This window comes from Anarrhichthys ocellatus, unplaced genomic scaffold, assembly GCF_004355925.1.
Source record: "Anarrhichthys ocellatus isolate YVR2014 unplaced genomic scaffold, GSC_Weel_1.0 scaffold4, whole genome shotgun sequence".
In the NCBI taxonomy this organism is placed as follows: domain Eukaryota; kingdom Metazoa; phylum Chordata; class Actinopteri; order Perciformes; family Anarhichadidae; genus Anarrhichthys; species Anarrhichthys ocellatus.
In genome coordinates, this window is record NW_022280034.1 from 13363041 (window position 1) to 13389839 (window position 26799).

A 26799-nucleotide genomic window follows, 5' to 3' on the forward strand; every position below is an offset into this window, starting at 1 on the left:
TTTTTTTAATTGCACTTTTTCACTTTCAGATTTATAGAGAAAATATAGCCCTTAATATGGAGGGTTTTCAAATGTGGGAGCTCTGCAGGCATTTGCAACTTTCCATGATAACCATTTCGTCGCTCAATCGGCGTGAAAAATGTATTGTTGTTTTCCACATCATCACGACATGCAATCTAAATGAAATCACACATTTATTACATTAATTGACAGATATCATGTGTGACTTTTAGTCCTCCAAACAAACACAAAAGAACTCATACCCCTCTGAAATGAACCGTAATGTGTACCATTGGCTTTAAGTCCCCTTCACCGGTCAGTAGAACTGAATGCCTTTTTTGTTGGTCCGACTTTTGGTCTACTTTAAGAGGACTATATGTGAAAACATATTTACTGAGGGAAACCCATTTTATCATGGATTTTGTTTGCTTTTGACGTATCACAAATGTAATTTGAATGAGTCCGTGGAAGTCCTCATTGTGATGAGGTCGGGGTGGTGGATCCTGATTAGCTGTGAACTAAGTGCTAAATGTGTAACCGGTTGTATATGGACCCAAATGCAACACACACAATTCCAGGGATCTTTGGCCTTTTATTACAAGCTTCCAGAAACAGCAGGCAGAGTTAATCAGAGTCAGGATCAGAAGGCTGGTGGGTTTACTGGGAGTCAGGCGAGATGGGTAGAACAGGGGCAGGCAGGGTCGGTAACAGGAGATCAGTCCGTGAGAGCGTGCTGGAGAGTCTGGCATTGAAAACCGAAGAACAATCTGGCAAATGTGTGTCTGGGAGTCAGGAGTCTATATAGTGGCTTGATTAGTGATCAGAGGCAGGTGAGTGAACAGGTGAAGGGAGTTAGACTGATGAGGAGGGAGTGACTGACAAGCTGAACTGTGACAAAATGTCTCTTAAACCAGTAACCGGTCATTGTGATGAGATGCTACATTTCCCGTTTTTTTATTTTTGCGTCCTCAAGTGAAGAGCTATTGAGTTTCCTCTGAGTATCCACCATTATCTCAAGTTTGATGTTAACAGAGAGCAGAATCTTCTCTTGATGATTATATTCAGAGCACATTCACATGAATATTCACATCCATATACCATATAATTGCCACAGTACATGCTAGTTGGCGAGCTGATAAACACTCACAAATGTTGACTTCCTATTTGTTTTCAGCAACATTATAGTCTGCTACCGAATGGAAAGAAAATATATTTACCTCAAATTCTAAAGTAAAACGACCCTGTTTTAAATACGATTTTCTTACATTAGATTGGGATCCATACCTATCACTGAGGTTTGTCAAACGACATTTAACACTTGTTCTTCTAGGTGCAAAGTAGTAATGATAACAAAGCACTTGACACAACAAACTTAATCTCAGTGTATTGCAGAAGAATAGATGGCAACAACTGCACTTCCGAAGACAAGGAGATGTTACAGCATAAAAAACAGCTCCATTGTTAATGGGCTAATTATTTTGTACAATAATTGAGAGTAAAGGCTTCATTGTTTGTTGCTTCACATTTTCTATTGTATCTCATACTCTCTCTCTCTTTGTCTGTGTGACATGGGATTGTGTCTGCTTATCTGTGAGAATGGTCTCCTTCCCTCCAGCCAGAGGACATCAGCGCATCTCAGCCGGATGTGTAATAATAACGCTTAATAGGACGTTTTCTGTCGCATCATTAGGAATGTTGAGCGGGTGCCTTCAGATAACCCCTCAGTGCTACAATGCAAAATAAGAAGTACAATCAACCCAATTAATTACACTGATTAATTAACCTCTATTCTACCAAGGACGCAGAGTCAGATAGGTCAAACTGTTCTTTTTAATAACATCATTTACATCACTCATTGTCTTCAGTTGAGAACGGAACAGCGTGAAATAGTAGCATATTTTTTTCCACCGCAGCTCCAGGTGTTGTGTTACCCACAGGGAGAAAGCAGTTAAAGATAAATACAAGGGGAGACAACCCCCTCACGAAAAGACCGTGTGCGTCATCCCTTATTTGATGACAACGCAGCCTAATTAAGCAGGTGGAGGATTAAGTACGCAGGGTGCTAGAGCGTAGTCGGCTACGAGTATAACCACCCATGTTCTGAGTGGCTCCAGTAAAGGAGAAGTCTGTTATTAACCCCGTAATTCATTTCACCCGAGTTTGATTTAGTAGATATACAAGCCATGCAATAAGGTTGAAATAACCAGGCTGTGCTGTGTGTGACAATGAGAAACATTTCTGAAAGACCGGCAGGACAACCTGATCTTATTTCATCTCCATCAGTACAATTAAAAGTAAATATCTTTAGGCTGGAAATGGATTGGATTGACGCAAGGTGGATCTTAATTTAACCACAGATGACCTTTACATTAACAACTTGACGTTAGATGTCCTGTACCTAGGGATTTCAACATGTACTGACGTATTTTTTTGAAGATTGTTACCAGAGAGCTTTCTTTTTAAACATTTCTTTATTTGATTTTAATTGATAATCAAGAGAAAGAGAGAGAGGGGCATGACAAGCAACAAAAGTCCCCAAATGGAGTCAAACCAGGAACATTGTGGCTATGTGGCATGCGCTGTAATTGTTCAAAAACAGCAGAGGTCCAGATATCCGTTTAGAACCCAGAATGGGTCAAGATTAATAATGCTGAGACCATGTTAGACCTTCCCTGCCTGGTATACGCAGTCTTTAAAACCCCCTAGTTTGTAGTCACAGAGGAATGTGAAGTGTAGAAGCCTACGCTGAGATCGCCTTGATGAAAAATTAGGTTTATTTTTTCAAACTTTAAAAATGTCCCTCCAACAGAAGACATTAGGATATACAATTGACCATGCGCTAAGTCCCGCCCCTCAAACGCAGACTGCGTAGAGTAGCATCATAGCGTAGCATTGGCCAGCTCTGACCAGGGCACGGCAACTATTTGGCGCTGCTCTATAGACTCCAATGCAATGGTTTCAGACATTCTTCATTTTCAGGCTGGTTTTGTGGATTTGAAGCTAGTCATGGTTAAACGTTGTGTAATATTGATACTCGCTACCCGAGAGGTTAAAAGAAGATTTACATTTCTAAGTAAAAACCTGTGGAGCTAACATTAGCAGGATACGTTAGCACATCAGTACCTAGCGTTAGCACTTCTATGCTTCGCTGGCTGCTGAAGGCATACTGAATGTAAACAAATACTGCTATTGCTAGCTAGCCCTAAGACCTACCCGGCTTTACAGGTGATGATGTGGTGGTTCACTTTTTTTCACTGTGATCTGTATGCTTTAGCCTCTATCTTATCTTTTCTTTTTGTCATCCTGGATACATCCTTCAAATGCATTGTTGTCTGCATCGCTCTGAAACCCTTTTTTTCCCCATTTTTCCAAAAATTTGCTTATTTCTTTAGGGAACGCAGTTAGTGACAGTGTGGGCTCCATGGTCCACCTAAATGGTGTAGCAAGGGAGGCGGGGATTAGAGAAGGGTCAATTGTTTTCATAGCTTGAACAGTTCTCATAACGAGTAAACTAATCTAGATGTGTAAAATCAGTGGTGGCCCATAATGTATAATTTATGAATACGCAGATATTGAGTTAGATTTAACAGAAGTTGAATAAAAAGTATTTTTTGTGCCTATGACATTAGACAGAGAGTTCTGCTGACATGTTTGCCAAGAACCACTGAGCTTTGCTGTCCTTTCCACCATTCAAACTCTGGAGTCCTCTGCAGTAGGGGCGTGGAATACAGAAGCAACGTTTGGTTCATGATATCTCTTCAAAACTGGTTGTTATTACACAGGGTCACCAGGCCTCGTCATGAGTAAAAACGTGGACCTTGCACATTGCGGAAAGCATCATATTGTTCAACATATGGGACAATAGCTAGTTGGCTACTGTCCGTTTGCATTATCATTTGCTTTATTCGTATTCCAAGTAACCTCTTGCTTAGTCAAAGAGGATAGAAAGCAACCAAACCATGTCATGCTTTTTGGCTGACAGGCCAGTAAATTATTCATGGCATTGGAGACTCAATCATAGGGTATGAAATCTGGCTTTACTCCACTGCAAATTAGCATAGCCAGTGTGGATTTCTCATGTGTTTATATACAGTGTACATGAGTACAAAGCCAGCAGGCTACATCTAAAAAAAAGGCGATTAAACAACTTCAGATCCCACGGTGAGATCTGTGTAAATTCCTCCATTTTCCAGCTCATGTGTGCAAAAGCTCCCAAATCTAAGAACAAGATTTCTTCAGAGGATAGACGAGTTAAATATGCATCAGCCAGGCAATGCTTGCAGCTTGTCTCCTGCTGCTCTGGGAGTTAAATCAATAGAGATGTAATGGCTTGGTCTCTACCTGCAACTCTGCTCACCCTGTATCTTTTCTCCGGTCAGAATTGAAGCTATAACATGATCAAACTACCCTGGGATGACAAATAGATGCCCCAGTGGAGCCTCACCGTTCTGAGAAAACACACAAAAAGCGCTTTTGGCTATTTTGTTGAGATGTTGTAGAAATTGATAGAATTTCCCATTAGCATTAAATAGCAGTATCGGCATGCAAAGGAATTCAAATATATGTAAACAGATTAAATACATCAGCAACATTATCTATATGGGGGAATAGATTTTTTTTCTCTCAACCATAAATTACATTTTGATTTGTCTTTTTTACATTTTATTTGAAAAAGTTTAAAGCAAGTTTTCATTTATTGACCTTGTTTTGTACACAAGATAAAGCAGCCATTTCTCTTTATTGTTCTTGTCCATCTCAAAAAAGAACAAAACCGTGGGTAGTGACTCAAAGATATATAAAACTGTGGGTAGTGACTCAAAGATATATAAAAAAAACTACAGTACCCAAGCTCATAATAGGTAATAAAGAACATGTCAGCCAGTGCAACCGTGTCCCGGATTTCAAATATCACATGCCAGACACTTTTTTTTTCTTCGTTTACACAATATAATTTCCTTTTTTTTTTTTTTTTTTTTTCTTCGAAAATGAAACCACTGAATCCTTAACAATGTTGCATTTAACATACTTGTGCATCAGCATTACTGCCCTGTTGTCACACAAAGCGCTGTGAGAAGGACAGAGGGTAAACATACAAGAAAGCATAAAAGTCATCATGCCACGGGAAGTTGTGGGAGTGACAAATAATTGCAGACGTGAAGGTGTAAAGTTAGCGAGCGGTCTCAAACACCACCAAACCAGCTTCTGGTTCGGTTCCTGCTGGTCCACATGTATTAAACTGCAAATTTACAAAAAGTGTGTTCGATCTGCATCCTCTCTTCCAGTTGTGTGCGATGACGAGGAGTTCGTTGTCTGCTTGTGTTTGTCGTCGTCTCCAACAGCATCTTCCTCTTCTTTCTTCCTCTTCCAGCACATCTCGGCCATATCTATCAGGGAGACACAGAACAGGCTATTAATACTGTGGTTATAAATCCTCCAAACACACACACACACACACACACACAAACAAACACACTCCCCACTGTTTGCAAAGCATGTTCCCTTTGGAAACCGCATGTAAAAATAGCGAAGATGGCAGTTATCACTTCCTGTGTGCATTCAGGAAGGTAGGCACAGCTATTTTTGATTTGCCCAAACACACACACTCGTACACAAACACACCACATACTTCAATCTTCAGTTATTATAGCACGATTTAGAAAGCGTAGATAACAAGATTGCCTGGCAGTATCACATTAAATGTGAACAGTGCCTGCGGTGTCTTTGATTTTACTTTTGCACCAAAACACAGTTTATAATTATACATTGTGTATAACCGCTTCAGTGAAACCAGGTCACTCCAGGATGGAGTTTTTGCACAGCTGTACAGGTGCCTACATGAGTTTTTTTTTTTTTTTTAACAGAAATAAATAGAGGTTTTCTGACTAAGAAATTACATTGTGTAATCCGATTGGTCAAGAGATGCCTATCATCAGCTGTGATTGTTTTCTTTTTGCCAGTCTTTTTAGGCTTTATGTATCTATAGAAAAATAGATAAAACAAAGTTATGGTCTGAAATACATGTGAATGCTGCTAAGCTGTTGATACAGCACTGCGCATTGCTGTGTGTAGGCGAGGTTCTGTTCGTAGCACTGAACTGGAGACAGGCGGAACACGTATAGCCTGCTTGCTTTTTACTAATAAAAAACTTTCTGCCCTATAGTTCCATTTCCTCCCATTGTAGCAATCCACCGACAGAAGGGAAACGACAATCAAACAAAAGTGAAAGACGGAGAGAGAGAAAGTGAGACAGCGAGAGTGCTTTAACAGAGAATCTTTCCTTCAAATTCAAAATATATCCCGAGTTCTGATGCGACGTCCTGACGTAAATGCTTGGATTGATAAATGTATTTCTTGATTTGAGAGAGTAGCCGTATGTTGTTCTTATTTAGTCTTTCAGCCAAGATGCTGCCCCAATGGTCCCACAAATTCAGAAAAAGACTGATTGAAAGCAGAGCCATTGTCACATTTTTAATAACTGCATTATTGAAAAGGCTGATATTTACACCAAAATACGCTATTTATCATGATTTATTGGGAGAAACCAAGCAATTCTATATGAAGTCAGTCGTTCAGCACCCCCATGTAGTCTTGTTTCATATCCACATTTTACCGCGACTGCGATGAATAATCGGTGAGATTGGAATGTCCAGTCAGGCTCCTTAGAGCGAATCGCCAACCCGTCGACTCTTCGGGGTCACCCCAACAAGAAAGTACATCTGTTGTTGTCATTCTTTCATGCTCATAACTCAAAATGCTGAACCAGTTATTTTACCTGTATGTACACAGTTTGAATCACAGGCTGATTTCCTAAGATCAGCTCTTATTTGTGGCTTTGGATGACTACTTTCTCTTTCCCCTACTACTCGTGCGTGTAACAGTATTTGGGTAGCGCCACTTACTTGTGGCGCTAAAAGCTACTTCTCATTGGAAGCAGTTAAGATGCAGCTACGCCACGCTGTTGTTGTAGCATGAGCAGCTAAGCATCTCGCACCAAAATATCTTCTCACAGCTCTCTTTTTATACAACTGTATTTGCATTTTACAACTCCCCCTGAGCTTATCCAAATCACATGGAAGTGGGTCAGCTGCAGATTCATTCATTCAGTGACTATTCATCTCCTTCACAAGATTTATACCCAGCGCACAGGCAATAAATAAACAATTCACTCCATCTAATATGACACAAAAGTCTAATTATAGAACACACGATATGGCATGCATACAAGACCTCATTGTCCCAGCAGCCATTATTTATCTCACAACAAATGAACAGTTTTCAATTACAGTAACTTTGAGATGAGACGATGAGATTGCAAGTAACAGTGGTCATGTTGAGTATTGCTGCTGGATATATTTAGGATCCATCTTTTCATTCAGTCAACCTTGATTGTACCTTGGATAAACATCGAGGTAGAGACCTCATTTACGATACAGCTGAGTCATGTCTAATGTCATTTTATTTCTTGTTCAACTTCTTTTCAGCCTTGTTTTCTAAAAATTACGTTTCCATATAAGGAATCAATTAGGTTTTGAGGGAAATATATTTTTGTTTTTGACATATCACAAATATGTTTACAGTTATTGTCTGTGGATGCCCCTTTTGTGGGCAGGTTGGGGCCAAAAAAAACCCCCAAGAGAATATAATCAGCACTTCATCAAAAAGACAGAAACATCTTAGGAAAAACTTGGATCATCATGACATAATCAATGCCATGTTATTTGAATAATAATATTTGTATCCTTGATAGGAAAAAGTTTTAATATTGCTCATTTGATTTCACTACTCCATTCACGTCAAGCTCACTGAGACGGCAAAGTGAAAGGATTTAATTTCAAAAGTGGCACAAAGTGAAAAAAGGAAGCGGCCATGTGAGTTGTTGCTGCTTGTTATATTTAACACCCATTTCAGTTCTGGCTCTGCTTCCTCCAGCATGGTTCAAGTCAGAACTTTTTCCAGTTGAATAAAGACGCCTATAATGCAGTTTTGAGTAGACACGTGCATTCTTTGACAAACCCTCAATAGCAACACAAAATATCCCGATGTAGCCACACTGAAAAATGTAAAGCCATATTTCTATATTTTTGGAAGTGCGCTTTACCATATCATATACCATACCATATACCATTCTAGTGTCTGTGCTGTATACATGTGGCAGGAGACAGTAAATGGTTAGCTTAGCTCAGCACTAAGACTGGAAACTGGACGGCGGCCAAATTTGCCTACCAGCATCTCTACATCTTACTTATTAACATGTTATCTTATTTGTACAACTAGTAGAAATTGAAGTGTAAAAAAATTGTTGTTTTACGGGGGTTATGAGTATTTTTCGGCCGGGAGTTGTAAGGCAACCAGCGGATATCCCGCTATCACGATATATAAGATTATTTTATGTGCGTGACACATGGATGTATTTTAAAGAACGGGATCAAGAAATCAAAGATGGCACCCAGTCACTTGACAATTACTCAAGCCCAAAAGATTTCGTGGCTATGTATAATGCCAACCATCTTAATTTGGCGTGTTGGCATGCTAACATTATCTAATTAGCTCTCAACACAAATCATTTAATTTGTTTTGTAGTAGTGTTAAGAACTTGACCTGATGATGGCACTGGATAAAAGTTTAGGGGATCACCAAGGCTGGTAGAATCCATCCTCTGGAGACCATGACTGTGGGAACAAAATTCCACCGCAGTCCATCAAAAGCAACTGGCATTAAAATTCACAAGTTTAGAAAATGGTGAAACATCTCAAATGCAAGGTGTCCTATAGTTTTACCAGAATAATTAAACCACAAACAAAGTTCTCGAGTGCTGATTTGACTGTAAGATCTTGCTGACAGCATGGAACCACAGCAATACTTTCAATTTACATAAAGTGTGTTTGTGTGTACGTGAAAAGTGTGTGCCAGCTTGAGCAGATGCTGTTTGAAGTGACTCTCTAGTCACTCTTTCCACATCCAGTTTACAGGCCTCTTTCACTGGAACATCAAGCATCCACCCTGCCCTGTAAATGTGGGAGCTTCGTCATTAAATCATGGCCAATACACACCAACACACAAAACCTGGCACAAGACAAAGGCACTTTAAAGACTTTTTTCCACTCTATAGTGCTGTTGGCATGAAAATAATCTACACATTTATTCATTCAACCTAGTTTTTTTTCTATTTCTAGCTGTGTTTATCTAGCGCATACCGCCGCAATCAAGGCTGCAGTTCACATATTTGAACTACATTATTACGATCTAATCTGATTTATGCCAAACCTTGAGAGCCTTGAAGCGAGGGTGTCTGATCAATCCATGATACAGTAATACTGTAGGGTTAGCAGTGTGTTGGCAAAGTCACTTTAAATTTCCCCTCATGGGATTAACAATGTTCATTTTATCTTAATGAAGAGCCAGAGTGAGGTTTCGGTGTTTCGGCACCTCAGGGGCGAATTTCCTTAAAACTTATTACATTCCAATCAGTCGAACTGGAGGAGAGTGGGAGGATGGTGTCTGCACAATGTCAAATTTATAACTTTAATTATTGATGAATGCATTTCACATTTCATAATTTTTGCTCCTTTTGTTGGTATTAGTTTGTTTTGAGAATTTCATATGGGGATTAAAGGATTGAGTTTTTGACAGTGAGAGACTGCGCAACTCCACCAGCGGGTTCTGCTGGCCACACACACACACACACACACACACACACACACACACACACACACACACACACACACACACACACACATTGACAACATTGATTTTTTTTTGTCACACCACATCAGACTCCATGCATGTCACGCTTCCGCGGGGAACCAAATTCCCATCACGTAGGCTTATATAGAAGTCAACATGGGCAAAATATTGAGTAGTGTTGCTTAGCCTTCATGGCTCAACCATAATGCCAGACATAGATTTTACATATTGCAAACCCCCGTATTACATTCATTCATACATGATTATATTTTTTGTGTCCAGAAATGATTTTAAATTCCCACTTTGTACTTTGTGGTTAAGGTTAGGGAAGATTGTGATTGTGGCAAAAAAAAGAAAAATGAAGATATGGTCAATGTTTAATAAGGTTGAAATAACGGTTATGGGCTGCACATGTGCACTGATAAAGCCACCAAATCAGCACATTACAATATGCACCTCATGCTCGTTTAACCTGGTCTGACAAAGCAAGAAATGTAAAATGTTAGTAACACAGACACTTACCCTGATGCAACTTTGTAGACCCCTGACTTGCTTTTCATGCATAGTGTTAGAGAAGTAGACGCAACCCAAGAACGGAATGAGTTGAGTGGTCTCCTAGTTTTTTTGCTTTTTATTTGAGCAGCTCGAGCAAGCTCACAAGTCAATAAGTGTGCCTCCTGAGAGTTGTGTCTATATCGTGTCGGCCCTGAACGCATTTTTTCTCAGCTTCTCTCCATCAGCTTAATACTATGAGCAATGAACTTGATTAAGACATCCTCAGATGACAGTCACTGCTGTTGCTGCCTTGACTTTTCATCTAGAGCCATCGTCGGGTCAAACATTTTAAAAATGTTACCACTTTGGTTTATCACCAAATACCTACAAAACAAATGGACAGCTTTCTTCAGCTGGCTGGTTGAGTGACACCGCCGTAAAACATCACATGTTAACTTGTTAGCAAGTTGTCTGTTGTTTTGACTGATTTACTAGCTGATAGCGTTGGCGAGGGAACACAAACTATAAACTGCCTCCAGAGGCTGCAACATCAATGCAAGTTACATATACTCTTCCCTTATGCTGGCAGTAATAGAGCCTTGTTCTTTTGCATTGGGCAGAAAATAGAAACCTGAATGATGCCTGACTGCTCCCCCTGCCCTCTGTCAAGCTGTTCACTGACCACCTGTTGGCTAGAGATTGCTATGCATTTGGCCGCGAGCCCTAAAGTTAATGTCTGTCCTTCATTATCCCATTTTGTTTTGCCACTGTCCCGCTCCGTCAAGGCCTCCCTTGCCCTGTCAGTGGTAGCCAAACCACCTTGCACTTTGACAGCAGCCGTCAGGTGGCGAGGTGCTTATTTGCCAAGGCCTCATCATCGAGAGCTCATCAGAGACCATGAGTGGTTATCAATATGATGAGGAAGTGAGGGTTCATCGACTGACCCGTGTTTTTTTTCTTTGCCGTTTCCTGTAACTCCACAGATGTCTAAAACAAGCAATATTCAGTGTGCTTGCTTGCTACATGATGCATCTTAAAATAATTTTGTTATGATATTTGAATGGTTGGGAGGAGCGTTTAGCTACCAGGGATTCAGTGGAGTGCAAAGGCGAAGCCTTATAGCACCAGAGCGCCTGTTAGCCATCGGTGGCTATCAGCCTCATAGATCTGGGTAAGAAGATGCCTGCTTCACCATAGTAGGTTCAGAAAGCCGTTATCTATTCACATGATTGATCACTGATACGAATACAAGAAGACGACGCTGGCCTCTGGTAGCCGTAATTATGACGGGAGCAAAGGAGGAAGTCAAGTGACGTAGAATAACGAGGAACAAACTTTGGTATGCTGGTCGGGGGTACTTTCCACCAGGAGACCGCTTATCGTTTCTTGTGTAAAACCCAAAGTTAACATTGAATTATTTTTACGTACTTTTGTTTTACGTAACTTAGGTTATTAGAACCCAAACCACAATATTCCCCAAACCTTGCCAAGTAGGTTTGTTGCCTTGACCTAAAGTTGTTTTGTTTTAATTCGGAAACATTAATTTCACTTTCACAAATCGGTAGGTGCAGGTTGACCCGTCCGGTAGTGATAACCACTGACTACAGCCATCCAATCGGCTGATAACATTCGTTACAGGAGAGTGAAAGTGGTATGAATCTCCCCCAGGGAAATTATTTTGGTTATCAGTGCTGTTATTGTTATGTATGTCCCAAACCCTGGACCACATTCAAACTGGGTGGCAGCCAATTTGAAATAAATCACATTTGGATGAAAAATGTCTTGAGAGTTGCCGAGAGTTAAATCTGTGTGTATGTGTGTTTGTATGTGTTTGGTCCTGGGTGTTGTAAGGTGTCTGGGTTGAAAGTTTGTGTTCCAGTTCTTGCACCGTGAGGTCTTGTGCGTCAGTGTCGCTGGTTCCCCTGAGTGCTAACGGCTGCTGCTTCTTGCTCGCTCACTCTCTAGCAGGACACACAGACCTGGCTTATCCCACCTGGCTTAACACACTGGCTGGTTCTTATCTTGCGCTTGCAGCACTGCAGGCCTCATCCACACATGCAATTACACCAATGCACACAGACCACTAATACTGACACTGTGTCTGTATTGAATGTGTGCACACACACGCACATCTGTTTACATATATGTGCTTTAACTTACAATGGGGTTCTTTTTTTCATTACTTTCATTGATTTATATTCAAATCATCCCTTGCATAAAATACTTTATACCAGATAGCCGATTAAAGACTTTTTTATACTATCTGAATATAACCAGATACTCACAGAAAATGTGTGTAATTCAGTGTGGCTTTGTGGCACAAGGCAGTAAAACTGCCTGTGCCAAAGCACACTGTATATTATCCATCGGGCTTAATCATAATAATAATAATCAGGTTTATCCAAAAGTTTGCCGCGCTTCTCCTCACACAGCATTGCCAACAGCGGCGTGAAAAATACATCAAAACGTGCGGCCTGATCGGGAATAGTGTGCATTCTATTTTCCGGAGAGATTCGCCCAGCGGTTTTCCCGAAAATCCCGGAAAACCCCGAAAAACGGAGCAAAATGAAGTTTGGCGCGCTTCTCCTCACACATCATTGCCAACAGCGGCGTGAAAAATACATCAAAACGTACGGCCTGATCGGGAATAGTGTGCTATCTATTTTCCGGAGAGATTCGCCTAGCGGTTTTCCCGAAAATTCCCAAAAATCCCCAAAAACTGAGCAAAGAAAATGGGGTTGCGGCGTGAAGAGAGCTAAAAAAACACTTAACTTTGGGCCCATATTGACTAGCCGTACATTAACGTAGAAACATGATTCAAAGTTTAAAACGTAGACAAAACGCTGCACTTTATTGAGCCAAATGGACATTTTGATAGCTAGCACAGTTTTCATGAAGTCACAGATTAAGTTTCAGGAAAATGTTGGGTCTGTTTCAGATTTTATAATGGGTGTGTATTGCACGGCTCGTTAAGAGTTAGAGTGAGAGCATAACCGTCAGAGTGGAGCGGAGCAGGAAAATATTCGGTGATTTTTCCAAACAAATTGCTCTAGCTCCCACAATGTTTACTCTTTATACACCATTTTTGGCCAAAAAGCTTGCAAATGTTGTGCTGTCGCACACAGATACAGTCATTCAGGTCTTGGAGACTTTTAGAGGACTCCCCCCCCCCCCCCCATTTTAAAATAAAAGCCGCACACACATGATTTAGAGATATACATGATGCAGCTCAGCCAATCAAATATGGGTATTCTGATAAGTTTCCTGATTCGAGTGACATTTACACACACCGCGACACAAGAGGGAGAGACGAGGAAAGACATGGCAGAGCAGGACAATAGTCATGTAAGCTGTAAATGATAAAACATAGGACAATCTCCAAATGAGAAAGATTGCCAGAGCGCTCTCTCACTCACTCACTCTCAGTCAAAGGCATTGTTAGACCTCCTGTCTGCCTGTCTCTCACTCAGTCACTCACTCTGTCTCTCTCTGTCATTCAGGTCTGAGATATTTTTAGAGGACTTTTCCCCTCAAATACAAGATTCAATCCAAGAGTATGAATCTAAAATGCAGAAAAGAGAGTAGCGCTATCTCAATTGAACCTGAATGACACTACCGGTAACATTGGCGTGTGTATATATTGCGATTTCTTCGGGCAGTAGAAGCCACACTGTCAAAATTTCTTTAGGAATTTTCTAGTTTAAATTTGAACTCTATAAAATAGAAATGTAAGCAATAGGAAAGGTAGGAAATTCAAACGGTCACATGGCTCAGTTGGGCCGAGTCGACGTAAGTGCTGCAGAAGATTCAAGTTCTAATTCTCAAGATTTTCATGAAATCAGACCCTGTTTTGATACTCCTTATTGTCAGCAATGTATTCAATGTATTTACATTCTGCAATTATCTTTTCTATTTGGTAGTTTTCTTTGTTACGTTTGTTGGTTCATGACTTTATCTAATTGTAAGCCTCACTGTTCACTGTTTGCTCTCCGAACACCAAATCAGAGCGTGTGTGAAGTTACTGCTCAAGCAAACCAAACAATTCCAGTTCACATTAAAGCATTGAACTAGCAATTCACTTCAATCCAGACACGGGCTGGCTTTTTGTTGTGAAGCAGTCACAGGAAACATCATGATTATTAACTAATTACAGACTGACTTCTGTATTAAAACAATGAGTTTGTTTGGCTGCATTGTAACGCTATTTGCTCTTCTGTTGTATTTGTGACGAAGCCGCTGCTCAACAAGTGCTTGCTATGGAATTTAACTGCGTTTGGCGTTACTACAGTGACCACGGGTGTCGCCAAATCACCCAGGACTGAAATATCGAAAGGATAATATTTCATAAACTGCGGATGTCACAGTCTTTGCTGATGGATGCAATGAGGTAATGTCTTTGTGCTGTCACATGTGCCTGTTTGAGTGTGCCGAGGTTTTCTCATGAGACTCCAAGTCAGTAACTACAGGGCCATTATAATGTCTCTTCCATGAGCCTGAAGAGTTCCTACTAAAGCAGTGGAGATCAGAGGAACCTGTTTGACATGTCTACATCTGCCTGGGTGCTTTTACAGGGTGCCACAGCATAGCTGAGCTTTTGTTCTGTAGGAGAACAAAGGGAGGTAAGGAAAGGTCGCTGGAAAAACTTCCTTTAAAAGTAGGATCGAGAGTAAATTGTAATGACGCCTGCATCACAGGAAGACGGAACGCAGCTGAGGATTGTTTCACTCCTGGGATACGTCAAAGAGAAACCCTCGCCAACAAGGGCAACCCTTTGATCCCGTCGCATATTTAAATGTAACATCATCAAACTCTGGCACATCAACGGGGAATCCCAACACACATCTGCCTGTATAAATTCAAAGTTTTCTTCGACTTTGTTTTGGCGCTTACAATATATGTGTCCCCAAGCATAACCGGGAGTCAAATCAAGTTTGACAAGCCTAGCTCAACAATTGACAGACCTTTATCATTTTAGTGTAAGCTTAAACAAACTGAGCACTTTGATGTTGTTATTATTATGTTTATGTAAAAGCCTTGATTTCATTTACCGTTCAAGGCTATGTTCCTCTCTTGAAACAGCCCCCACTGTGGCCAAAAGTAGGAATTTCGGGACAGTGAGAAATTGAAACAACAGGAAATACAAACATCTACAGGTGAAGTGCAATGTCTTCACTCATTGTTCAACTTCAACTCTTGCTGAAGATTAAATGTTCGAATGTGACATGATAAGAAATAGTGTTAAAGAAGCACAAGTATAAAAGAGGCATAATGTCAGCAAAACGACCCATAAATGCCAGTAATATCTACCTAAAGCTAGCTGAACTACGGTTAGCCACTTATCAAAGCTACCTAAACACAGTGTGCACAGTATATGTGAATAGGTTCTCGCACATTCAACCCTCCGTTTGTATGACACTGCATATTTCTTCATTCAAATGAACATTGGCTCACTGATTTATTTATTTTTTGGCCGTATTTTTGGGGCATATCATCACCATTTAAGTTGATATGTCAAAAATGTTAGCACTAGTTGCCTATTTAAACATCCATCAGTTTCATTATCAGTCTCTTGGAGTTGATTCTTGCCACCTGGCGAATGTAGTCCGTTAGCCACTCTTCTTTTAGCACTGGGTTTGGTCTCCACCAGCCCAAATATCTAGCTCCTTAGCTGCTAAATGTTCCAACATGTTCACTAGCAAGTCGCTAACTTTGTCCGACTGGAGTTTAATGCTGGGCAGGTAGTGTAGAGTGTCTCTTTTTTAGAGCTTCTAATTTGAATGGTGACATCATAACACATGTTCTTTATTACTGACAGCTTTAGGTCTCACCCACTTTATCACCCCCTCTGCCTTTCACCCTCACACGTCAAGCCTTGTCCTCTGCGTTCCCCCACACCTTCACACCCAAAAGTCACGCAGTAGGTGATGAAGGGCTAAATCTGAGATTATCCCTTCCCTTTAAAGTGTCGGATAGAATATCACACTGAAGCTCTTGACCTCTTAACAACCTTGTTTTGAAAGTAGGGGACCATTTGAAAGATTATGAGTTCTACGTCCAAGTCTCCACGGGCCTGCCAAACTGTGTGCGGCCCACTGTTAAGTAACTCGCAACATGTCGTGACTGCATATAGTGCCTCAATTCACAGGCGTTGCCTGTGATTCGTCCTTGTTGCTCTTGAAAAATGTGATAAGCCAAGCTCAAATCACTAAACCTGCATCAAAGTAAGCTAGAGGCGACATGAACATGGACAACACAGGAGGGCTTTTCTTCCACTTGGTTTGCCAGAAAACCCACGTTTCCCCTCTTCTCCATTAACCGTTCTTTTCCCACACCTGCTGAACAAGTGTTCCTTATTTCTTTTGTTCCGATTTCACTTTCAGGAGATCAGAAGTTGGGTTTATTGGTTCTCTTTCATCCCCTCTCCCTCTTTGCTCTATCATACACTCTCCCCTATGCGTGTGTATGTTCATTTCATGGCTTTCCCCTTGGCTATTCATGTCAAGGTGAAAGAATATCGCATGGATATCTTTATATCCCCGTGTCGCATTTCACTCGACCAAAAGCAAATAAGGCTGGAAGTGCAACGCAACTACTTCAAACACCTCGACCCCCTTTCAGAACAACACAGGCCTAATTTTCCAAGAATTGCCCTCTGATTATTTCTGATCATACAGCCAGCTGAGTGGCAAACCAATCATCTTGCAAATATTGTAATCTTGATCCCAGTCTTCCATTCGATTTTTTCTCTCAGGGTAGTTTGATTCTCTTGACCAGACAGAGGTACTGTGCAGAGGTATTGGCGACAAAAGCAACTCCTTGCAGCATGGGAATTGGAAAGCAGAAGGACCGGATACAGGAGATAAACCGAAAGCTATATGGTATCTGTCATTGTGTTAGCTCCGTCGCTGGCTATGGACAAGATTACTGTGCAATTGTTCATATATTGTGGGAAAAAAAACCTCCCTTTCAGATTTAATGTTACACAATAGTATCATTATAAGGGGGAATTAGTCAATCTGTTTATCTCCTTTTTCATTTTGACTGGCTTAATGCTGTAATCAATTTTGAGATATGGACAATTACTGAAGAGTCCTTGGGGAACCATCTCTGAAGAGTGTAGGCGAATGTTGTGTACAGAAATTACTTTTTGTCTGAATGAACTAACTTCCGTTATGTAATATAGAGTTATGCACTTCTCTCACCTCTCTAGCATTTTAATAATGCAATAGCAAGGGCCAATTCTGCTTTTTTGAGCATTTTCCATTCGCCTACCATCTGCTCTAAAAGCTTAACATGAATTAAGCATAACAGTAAGGTAAGCGGTACGAACAGGATGCGATGCAATTTTCATGTTTTTTTTTTTTTTTTTATGCATTGCAGTTTGCATTGCTGAAGTGCCTCTACCCTACAAATTCAAATTTGGGGGTTTAGTTATTCTTTAAATGTTACCGAGTGTGTAATGTGTGATCATTATGATGATGTACGTGTGCAGAAATAAATATTTGCACAGTTCATCTCAATTAGTTGTTTTCACATGTCCACAGGTTCTTAGTGATGAAGAATGCGTCCAACTTATTCTCAGTCTGATCAGCTCCATGTCAGCTGTGGTGAGTCCAAGTTGTTTTTGTGTATAATATGTTCAATACCCATGTGAATCATGTGTAATGTGACAAAACATACCACAAACCATGGCCGCTTGTTAATTGTTGGCGTATCATGCAGACAGTGTTGGGGTTTTCTCCCTATTTGGGTCCGAGTTAACCACAGTTTCGATTTGGTGTAACTCGTCTTTTTTTGTCCTGTTCTGACTTTTCCCGGGTCCCTTTCATGACTTTATTTTCTTTTCTGAAAATGATTTGTGCATGTTGACCGTGGCTAATTTTTCCGCTGGTTTGTTGAGATCCAAAGTTTAGAAAATCAGCACTTGGACGAAAACATGTCTCCTCCTGCAGTAGAGGAAATAGGATAACGTGAAGTTAGATTTTGTGGCATTCTGCAACTAAAATATGCATATTGAAATCAAGAAATAATGAAGTGTGAGGTGACTAGCGGCCATGAAGTCCAGACGTTTCCTCTATACCAGGGGTCTCAAACTCATTTTCACTCCGGGCCACATCAGCATCATGGTCGCCCACAAATGTAACTACTCGTAACATATTGTTAAATAGCTCTCTGCATTTGATTATTGTTTATTCAAGTGTAAAAATATTGTACATGCAGTTATATAAATGTAAAATATATTTAAGCACATTTGTTATTGTAACTTAAATCCTTTTAATTTAGGGTTAAGAAACCCACATTACTCTATCAAAGATCAAACTATTAAAGAAAATAACAAAGACAAATATCAAACAAGTTATTACAATAACTTTGTTCAAAGCTTAAAATCCTTTCAACGGTGCGTTTGCACAATCCCACGTGAAGTATTTCATGTGTTTTAAAGCCAGTTTAAAGTAGTCTTCAATGTACTCACAATACATTTCCATTTCAAATGTACAGTAACCAGCCAAAGAGCTGCTTCTGTGACTGTGTGTTTAAGTATTTCATCATTATGACGTTCTATCATAGTTATGACTTTCTATCTCATAACTTCGACTTTCTATCTCATAATTTAGACTATGGGGATATTTTTATTATCAAGTCTAACTTTAAAAAAAAAAAAATTTTTTTTTTTTTTTGCTGGCGGATTCGCGGGCCACATAAAATGACGTGACGGGCCGGATTCGGCCCGCGGGCCGGGAGTTTGAGACCCCTGCTCTATACTATTTAGTTCAATCTAGTTTTGTCGGATTCCTGACTGAGATCACGTCTTATCTGCAGCACTGAAAAGGATGAGTAGAAATCCCTTCACACTGCAGAGGATCCAGCTCTGAGGATCCAGCTCCCTCACGGGGAGGGAACAGAGACAACGTCTGAATTGGTAACCAAAGGAAAATAACTTCACGTTCCCCATTCCTGAGGCTTTAACCTCACTGTCAACCCATTAATCACAGAGCTCATCCTGTGCATCCCACCGCCGGCATTGACTAAACAACAAAGCATGCGATCAATTGCCGTTACGTGCAGAGCTGTAAAGCCTCACGAGCGATTGCTTTTCCACTTGTTTACCTCTTCTCCCATCAGTCTAGGACATGTAATTAATGTATAATGTTAGGCCACCTCTCATTGTAGCCCTCAGGCTTTGGACATTTGTTTTCCTATCAACTGGGTCCTTTCAATAACGCTTTGTGTCTCCACCTTGATTGTAGGGAGAAGAAAATACATTTTCCACATACTCCTTGTCCTCACTATCTTTGCTGGCATGGTAATGGTAATTATGTATATACCTTTCACATGAATTCGCTGTCATACAAGAAAATACATGCCTTCCATTTCAGCGGTATCTGGTAGGTAACCTATAATGAAAGCAGCGGGCCACGTGCATATGAAATAATTACGTTTTCCCACCATGAACAGATGGCATTTCCAATTAATTATGTTGGTACCTCGAGGTATGTGTGTACGTCAAGGTATATTTGGTGTGTAGCCTACATGTCCCGGTGTGTTTGCAGAAGCGTATCCCTCATTAATATGAGGTATTTCTACCGGGGACCTTGCTCTTGTCTGAAATGGCACACCGCAGTATGCTCCTCAATGATAAAATTCCCATCGTGCCGTTGGGATGGATTTAATGCTCGTCGTCAAAATCTTTCCAGCCTATCACGGAAGGTAGGAGAAGCTTCTGAACAATGGACTACAACAGTGGGCAGGGAATTTCAGCGGTGGCCACAACATTCAGGCAGTCATGGCCCCTGTGTCTGGTCCGGATGTCTGCTAGATTATCATGAGCATAGAGAGGCTAGCCGAGGCAGTGGAGTATGACAGAACGGGGGACATGAATGAGTGTTCATGAAGGTGTAAACAATATGAAACTGATCAACCTTGAAAACTACTAGCTTACAAGGACTAGAAGTAGTATTTCTAATACTGTTGTATTTCTACTACTACTACTACTACTACTACTACTACTACTACTCTCAGGCAATGCTTATAACCTTCCATACTGTTCACACTGCTGAGAGTCCATTTCTATCCGTATCTGTCAGGGGTGGGGTGTGTGGATGGTGATACTGCTTCATATTTCGGGGGCAGAGTGTACATGGTTTCGTCACACTGTAGATTTGTAATTAAGGAAGGGCCATGATCAATGCACAACTGCACACATGTACTGTAGCCTTATGTCTCGGTCACATCTGTGCACATCCGAATCCCTGGAGAAGAGATGTAGTGACATATCATTAACACACCTAGTTAATAAAAGATAAAGCCTGCTGTCATTGAACTCAGCATCTTTGAAGTAGACTGTGCAGATGAAGACTCGCTCTATGCCTGAGAGACCCTGCGATGCAATTCAGCAAACAAGATGCCTCTGGCTTTTTAAAGTCTCTCCAGTGTCTCATGCAGTGACTGCAGAGGAAAGAAAACCTGTCCTGACACAAAGCAGCTTGGGTATGGCACCAGATCAATGCGAAGGCACTGGAATGACCTCGTGAATATCACTGGATAGAGATTGACTGTGACACTTCCTGTAGTGCAGTACAAAGTGTACCCTTTACATGCCTTATTCTTTCTCCAATTAAAGTTGTATGGAAAGAGTTGACAGTAGACTTCAAGACTAAACAGGATTAAACCAGCCTATTGTAATACCATCAGATAGCTGTCAAAAGCTGTCGGTAGTTTGGAACTCCAGAAACTTTTTGAAGCTCTCTTTCCTCACTCCTGATGTAGAATATCAATACATTGATTTTAATATGAGCATACGAGTTCATAACTCATGTGTACAGATGAAGAAAGAATGTAATTTGTTGAGCTCTACAGGTCCTTCTTGGCCTTGGAAACTGCAGTTGAAATCTCAAACTCAAGGCCCACTTACTTCGCTTGCGCCGGAGCTTTTGATTATATCTCAGTCTTACCTAGCAGGTGGAGTTTGTGGTGAGTGGTACTAGATGCCTTTCTCTATTTCGTTTTCCACTGCCTCAAATCCCGCCCCAGTGAAAATTGAATTCACATTTGATCGCCGAATCGAAACTGACGTGTCATCGTCTTCTACGCAACACTGGTCAAATCCTTTTAATAGGCAACCAAACAGACGTCTCCATATCGCTAATTGTGTACGACTTACTTTTACGACTGCCAATTTATAAAAATCTGGGTCTAGTGAATACAAAAATTGTGGTCGCTGTCGTTATTTGTTTGACAGTAACCTTTCTGTGACCGGGATACAAAACAGATCTGGATCATCATTGTATTCAACGGGTTCATTATTATCATCAGAATCAGGTGACTGTGAAGGCCACGGCATATGATTCACATCTATGTCATAATAAAACTATTCAGGGAGCCTTGGTGCTTTGTATAGAGGCATTTGCATTCTATATCTTTCTCACACATTTCTTCCACATATGACGTGTCACCTTAGTTATAAATAGAACCTCATTCAATTATATTACAAGAAGTCCTTCTCCTTTGTAGCTCTGACTCATCAGCCCTGAGCATTAGACGGGCAAAGAGACGATTTGTTAGTCTTGTTAAGGTGGCTTCAGTGACAACCATGGATGAAAAGGTCCCACAGAGGTCCCACAGGCCTTAAACGCACCCTTCTCAGGGTCTCATGCTTCCCTTTTGATCACAAATCAAGCAGTTAAACACCTCACTGTAGAAATAATCATCAAAAGAATAATATTGAATGAATGAAATGTGTTAAGGCTGTGCTACAGTATGAATGGATGACCTACAGCGAAGAAGCTCCCAATGTGCTTGAGCAAAGCTATATTTCTGGCTGCTGTCAAGGTAGAGCTGCTGTTAAAGTCCTTCAGTCACTTCGAGTGCAGAACAGGTGTGAAGCGTCTTGATGAAACACTGGTCATTTCACGTGTGTGTTGTGTGCCTGAATGTTGGGCAAGCATCTGCGCCGCGTTTCTGTTTTTTCGTTGTGTTTTGGCTCCGTGTTAAAGAAATCTCTGCGGGGAGCTGGGAAAAGTTCCCATTAAGCAAACTGCGATGTCCACCCCACCTTCACCCTGTGCGATCTGAGTTTAATAAGCCCTGCATCTGGCTACCATATCCAGCTCCCCCCTACCTACCCTTCTCTCCCCTGCTGTGTACTCATCTTTCAATAGGCTCTCATGCCCTCATGCCAAACTGCTTCGAATCACAACTTAATTCCTGTGGATAATCTATTTACCTGGGCGTGTTTAAGACTGGCAGGGGGTTTGTGGCATTTCATCACGCCTGGGTTGACAACAAGAATATTATAGGTGAGCATATAGCATCTGCGCGGCCATAATTGAGATGCAAAACGCTGCACCCCAACAGGTTTATCTAGATGCAAAGTTTGTGGCGTGCATGCATCAAGTCTGATTCTGAGTAATCCACAGTGTCAGCGAGTTATTGCTGTAATCAGCTGCCATAAAGACTTTTAATCTCCAAAGGACTTGAACTCCGAAGGAACATGCTGTCTCAGCAGGCGAAGGTGTTAAGGATGTTCTTGAAATGTCCTTTCAACTATGGCACACATTCTGTGTTGAATGTTATTCCTTCTCCATCACTTGATCTAATAAAGCAGCAGAAATGCCTGAAAGTGGAAAATGTACTACCTCAATTTTGACCAATTTAAATCTTCGGATTGCAGAGCTCTTATAACTCAAGTGCACGTTAACAGCCATCGTCCGTCAGTGTTCTGGCTCCTTGATGCCTTTGTCTAATTCACAGCTTTTCATCAAAAAGAAATATAAATGTTATGACGCCAGTTGAATGAAGGTTATTAGAGGAGGAATAAGCTGCTGCTCAGAAATAAATAGTTTATTTACCGACACACAGCTTTGGAGCCGATATGAGGGTTAGAAATGCCTTTGGACTTCAGACAAACAACCTTGGTTTGGATCAAATGGACTTTGGAGTTCAGACCAACTTAAACTGGGACTCCCTACTGGAAACGAAACTTAAGCAAGATGTGAGCAGCGAGTAAGAGCTCTGTCATCCAATCCACACTGACTCTGTCTTCCGTAGACGTCTCTACCCGTCTGTCTGCAGCAGCTCCTGAGCTGAGCGGACAGCAGCCTTAGACAATTACCTAACCGAAACAGTTCCCATGTCGGCTCCATGGGAGGAAATCAACAGCGTTGGTAGGCCTTCGTATTGATTAATTGATTTACTTTCCCTGCAGACTGGGAGCCTTGATCAATCAATGTAGTTCCGAACGCATATACAGCAGGATGTTTGTGTGATTTAACAACATTTCAAACTGTCTATGCAGATTACACTTCACTAGACAGAATACAAATAGACTAATAGACTAGTCAGACTCATGTCTCACAGAGTCAGTGTGGATTAATACATGGAACCGTTTCTGGTCCTTGAAATGCGCGAGTGATGGTTGTTCAAAGCACCTTCAATGGGGATTGGCTGTCTTGTTGAAGCTTCTGACATCCCTACTCCATTTGGACAACAATGGAACTCTGAGGTCCAGAGGAAGGAGGTATTGTGGGCTATACAAATATAATATATCAATTATTTTTAGTTGAATTAATTTATTGTTGGTTTGAATCTTTTTGGAGGATTGGTCAAGCCTTTAAACAACACTAAAAGTCAGCCTGTCTTGCTCTCTGGAATGAAATATAACTCTAAGTTGTAGTATAAGTTGTAGCTTTATATTCAAAGGGAACAGGTAGATTGCATTTAAAAAGTAAAAAGAAAATCTCAACATGCAGCTTTACTCATGTGAATGTCCTGGAAAATTCTGGGAATGGTCCTTGCGTGCTTCGCGGCAGAATCCACACTGACTTAAGTCAACCGGGGCCACATTCTCACAAATTGGGATGCTTTTTCGAAAACACCCAGTTACAAAATGTTCAAGGTTTTAAAAAGATAATCTACCAACGTGTTTGATTTGTGCTGGAAATAGATGAAAATATCTGAACCTGTCGGCACTTTTAATAAAAAAAATTAGAGACGACAAAATGGCTTGTTGAGGTGAATAGTTTCCCACCCTCGAGGGCATGAGTCTAAATTGTTATTCATCGTTCAAATGGACTAGTGATAGTGGGATTCAAGGCTTGCCTGAGTGCATTTGGGATTTTTTTATTTGTATGCGTGTGTGTACCTTTGGTAGGACAAAGCGTGTGTGACCAAATGAGCCACTTACTCTTGGCCTGGAAAGGCCTCTATTTGTATTTGTGGACACGGCATACTGATTGCAGTTATGGCTTTCTCAGAGTAAATTAGTGTCACAGCACAATTAGTCCGTGAGAACCTTCAGTAAGAGACATTTAATCTCGGACTCTGATGGATGCTGAACATTAACATATTTAGCATTGCTAATCATCTGAATTGAACCCTGCGGACACTCCCTCTTAGCTTTCGCTAGTTGTTTTGGACATTTATTTCTCAATTTAGAGGTCCTAGACTCTCTGCCAGATATCCTTATTTCATCCCGCAACATTTTAAATACGCTGTCCCACTTTGCTGGGGAGTTTTCTGTGTGTATTTTATGAGGTTAAAAGGTCCATGCGAGGGGCTGCAGTGTGCTTGGACATCGTTCGTCCAGATTGGCTCAAACTCCACCCGTCATTGTTGCCTTTCAGCAGCCTCTTATGTCAAAAGCACCCGATTGTGTGAAAGAGGAAGAGTCTGCTTGAGCCTTCCCCATCCATCCAACGTCTCAAACAACCCTCGGGATTGGTTCAGTCGGCACAGGAGAAAAGCACAACGTCAGAGTTGGATGCATGAGGCAAAAGAATCCTATTGAAATAGGGTGTAATGGCGATGTGTAACGTGAAAGGGGTCACATGTAGAGATGAACCCACGGAGAAGTCTCTCAACTCTGCAGTTCCCCTCAACAAACGGACAGAATTGCCAAAAAACACTCCAGGTCGTTTTTAAATGTTTTACTAGCTTGTTTGACTGATCAACTACACAAGGTGGTAATATGTCAATGGTGTGTTTGTTCTGCTTCCAACAAGTAGCAAACACATTTCTTTAAAAAAATTGAAATATATCCAGCTTTAAAATAACAAATACCTGAAAAACATGACATTACCGTATCTTAACATGCAAAACTAAAATGATGGACATAACAAACGTATTACCAGCCAAAGCATGTTGCATGTCAACCACTATCATCTTTTACATTTATTTCACTTCAATCTTGTTATTCCAACACCCAGAGGCCATTGTTATATTATTCCAGTTGAAATACTGAAAATGTCTGATGCTGGCTGTGGATTATTGTTTTTGTCGGCGCGAAAACTAATTTGCCCTTGAACTAATAATGTCCTGACGTTCTCTGCCTGCACCGCTATAACCTCAGGGACATTGATTCTGTTGTGTTGGGCCAAAGAGTTAGGATAACACTGTACTGCACAGTCAGCCTTCGCTAATAAGGCACATCTACACATTTATTCAAACAGCTCAAACGCCCAAACAGTGACTCGTGTATAAATACGGCATGAGTGGGAAAGATGCACGCAGTGCAGTGAAGCTGGGAAAATAAAATACAAGACTTAAGAAATCATCATTGATTTTGACACGGACTAACATCGCAGTCGGAGTCGGATGGTTTATGAGATGACAAGGCAAGAACAGGATACACACATATGTGTACAAATCCTGCTGAATCCGGACATGTTGGAACACATGTTATGCAATCCAGCTAATTCAGCATTTATTTAAAATACAGCCATAGATCGCTATGTGCTACGTATGTACAAACATTGATCATTAACACTAATGAGATGGAAAATGCAGAAATACTCATTAAACTGGAGGGTGCCTCACAGAGAAACAGACATCGCTGGGCCGCAGCCCCGTTGCCAAAATGGCTCGCCAATGACGGTGTGAAAAGGATTATGAGATTCAGGCAAATGTGGACGCCACAATTTATTCAACAGCCAGGTCGGTACAAAGGCGGCAAAAAGCTCATCAAACTCCCCCCGTTCCATTTGTTCCCCTTTAGTCTGAAAAGACTCGAGAGCTACAACTTTCATCTTGAATGTTTCATCTAACTTTGATGGAGTGGAGAGGATCATTCAGAGAAGTTTAGGATTTTACAGACTAGAGAGACAAGGGCAGCCTTCGAAACGGAAGGGACAACCAGAATGCAGTAAGTTGCTAAAAAAGCTTCCAGTAGAAGCATCAAGTTATATGTGATCGCAGCCATTGAGTCAGTAATGAATTTACAACTAATTCAATTAATGGGTTATGTCACAATGACTACGTCCACTTCTAATATACAGTCCATGTACAAGGCTGCATGAAAGGTACCATGGGCCCCAGGGCTACCACTTTATCAAGGCCCCCATTGCCCAAGCACCATCAGGACTCAACTATCGTCCCAACAGGCAGAAACATCAGCTACGCTTGATTTAGATACAATAATGCATCAACAATCACTCTTGACTGCAGTTTAATGTTACGTCATAAATCATATCATCATTGTAAGCACATAGTGAAGCATTTATATTCCATATAGAAATTGCATCACCAGAAGGTAAACATATTCTTCTCTGTCACACCTTATGTACGCATATGCACGCTTACACACACACACACACACACACACACACACACACACACACACACACA

The 26799-nt window shown here is 41.0% G+C and overlaps 1 protein-coding gene across 1 annotated transcript in view; it reads right to left on the reverse strand.

Moving 5' to 3' along the window:
• Positions 1–1784: 1784 nt before the first annotated feature.
• The window catches only part of uts2r (urotensin 2 receptor), a 43769-nt gene continuing 18754 nt past the window's right edge, over positions 1785–26799 (reverse strand). The window contains exon 4 of the mRNA XM_031843589.1: positions 1785–5384. The gene's annotated coding sequence lies outside the window, so the exon portion shown is untranslated. The remainder of the gene's footprint in view (positions 5385–26799) is intronic.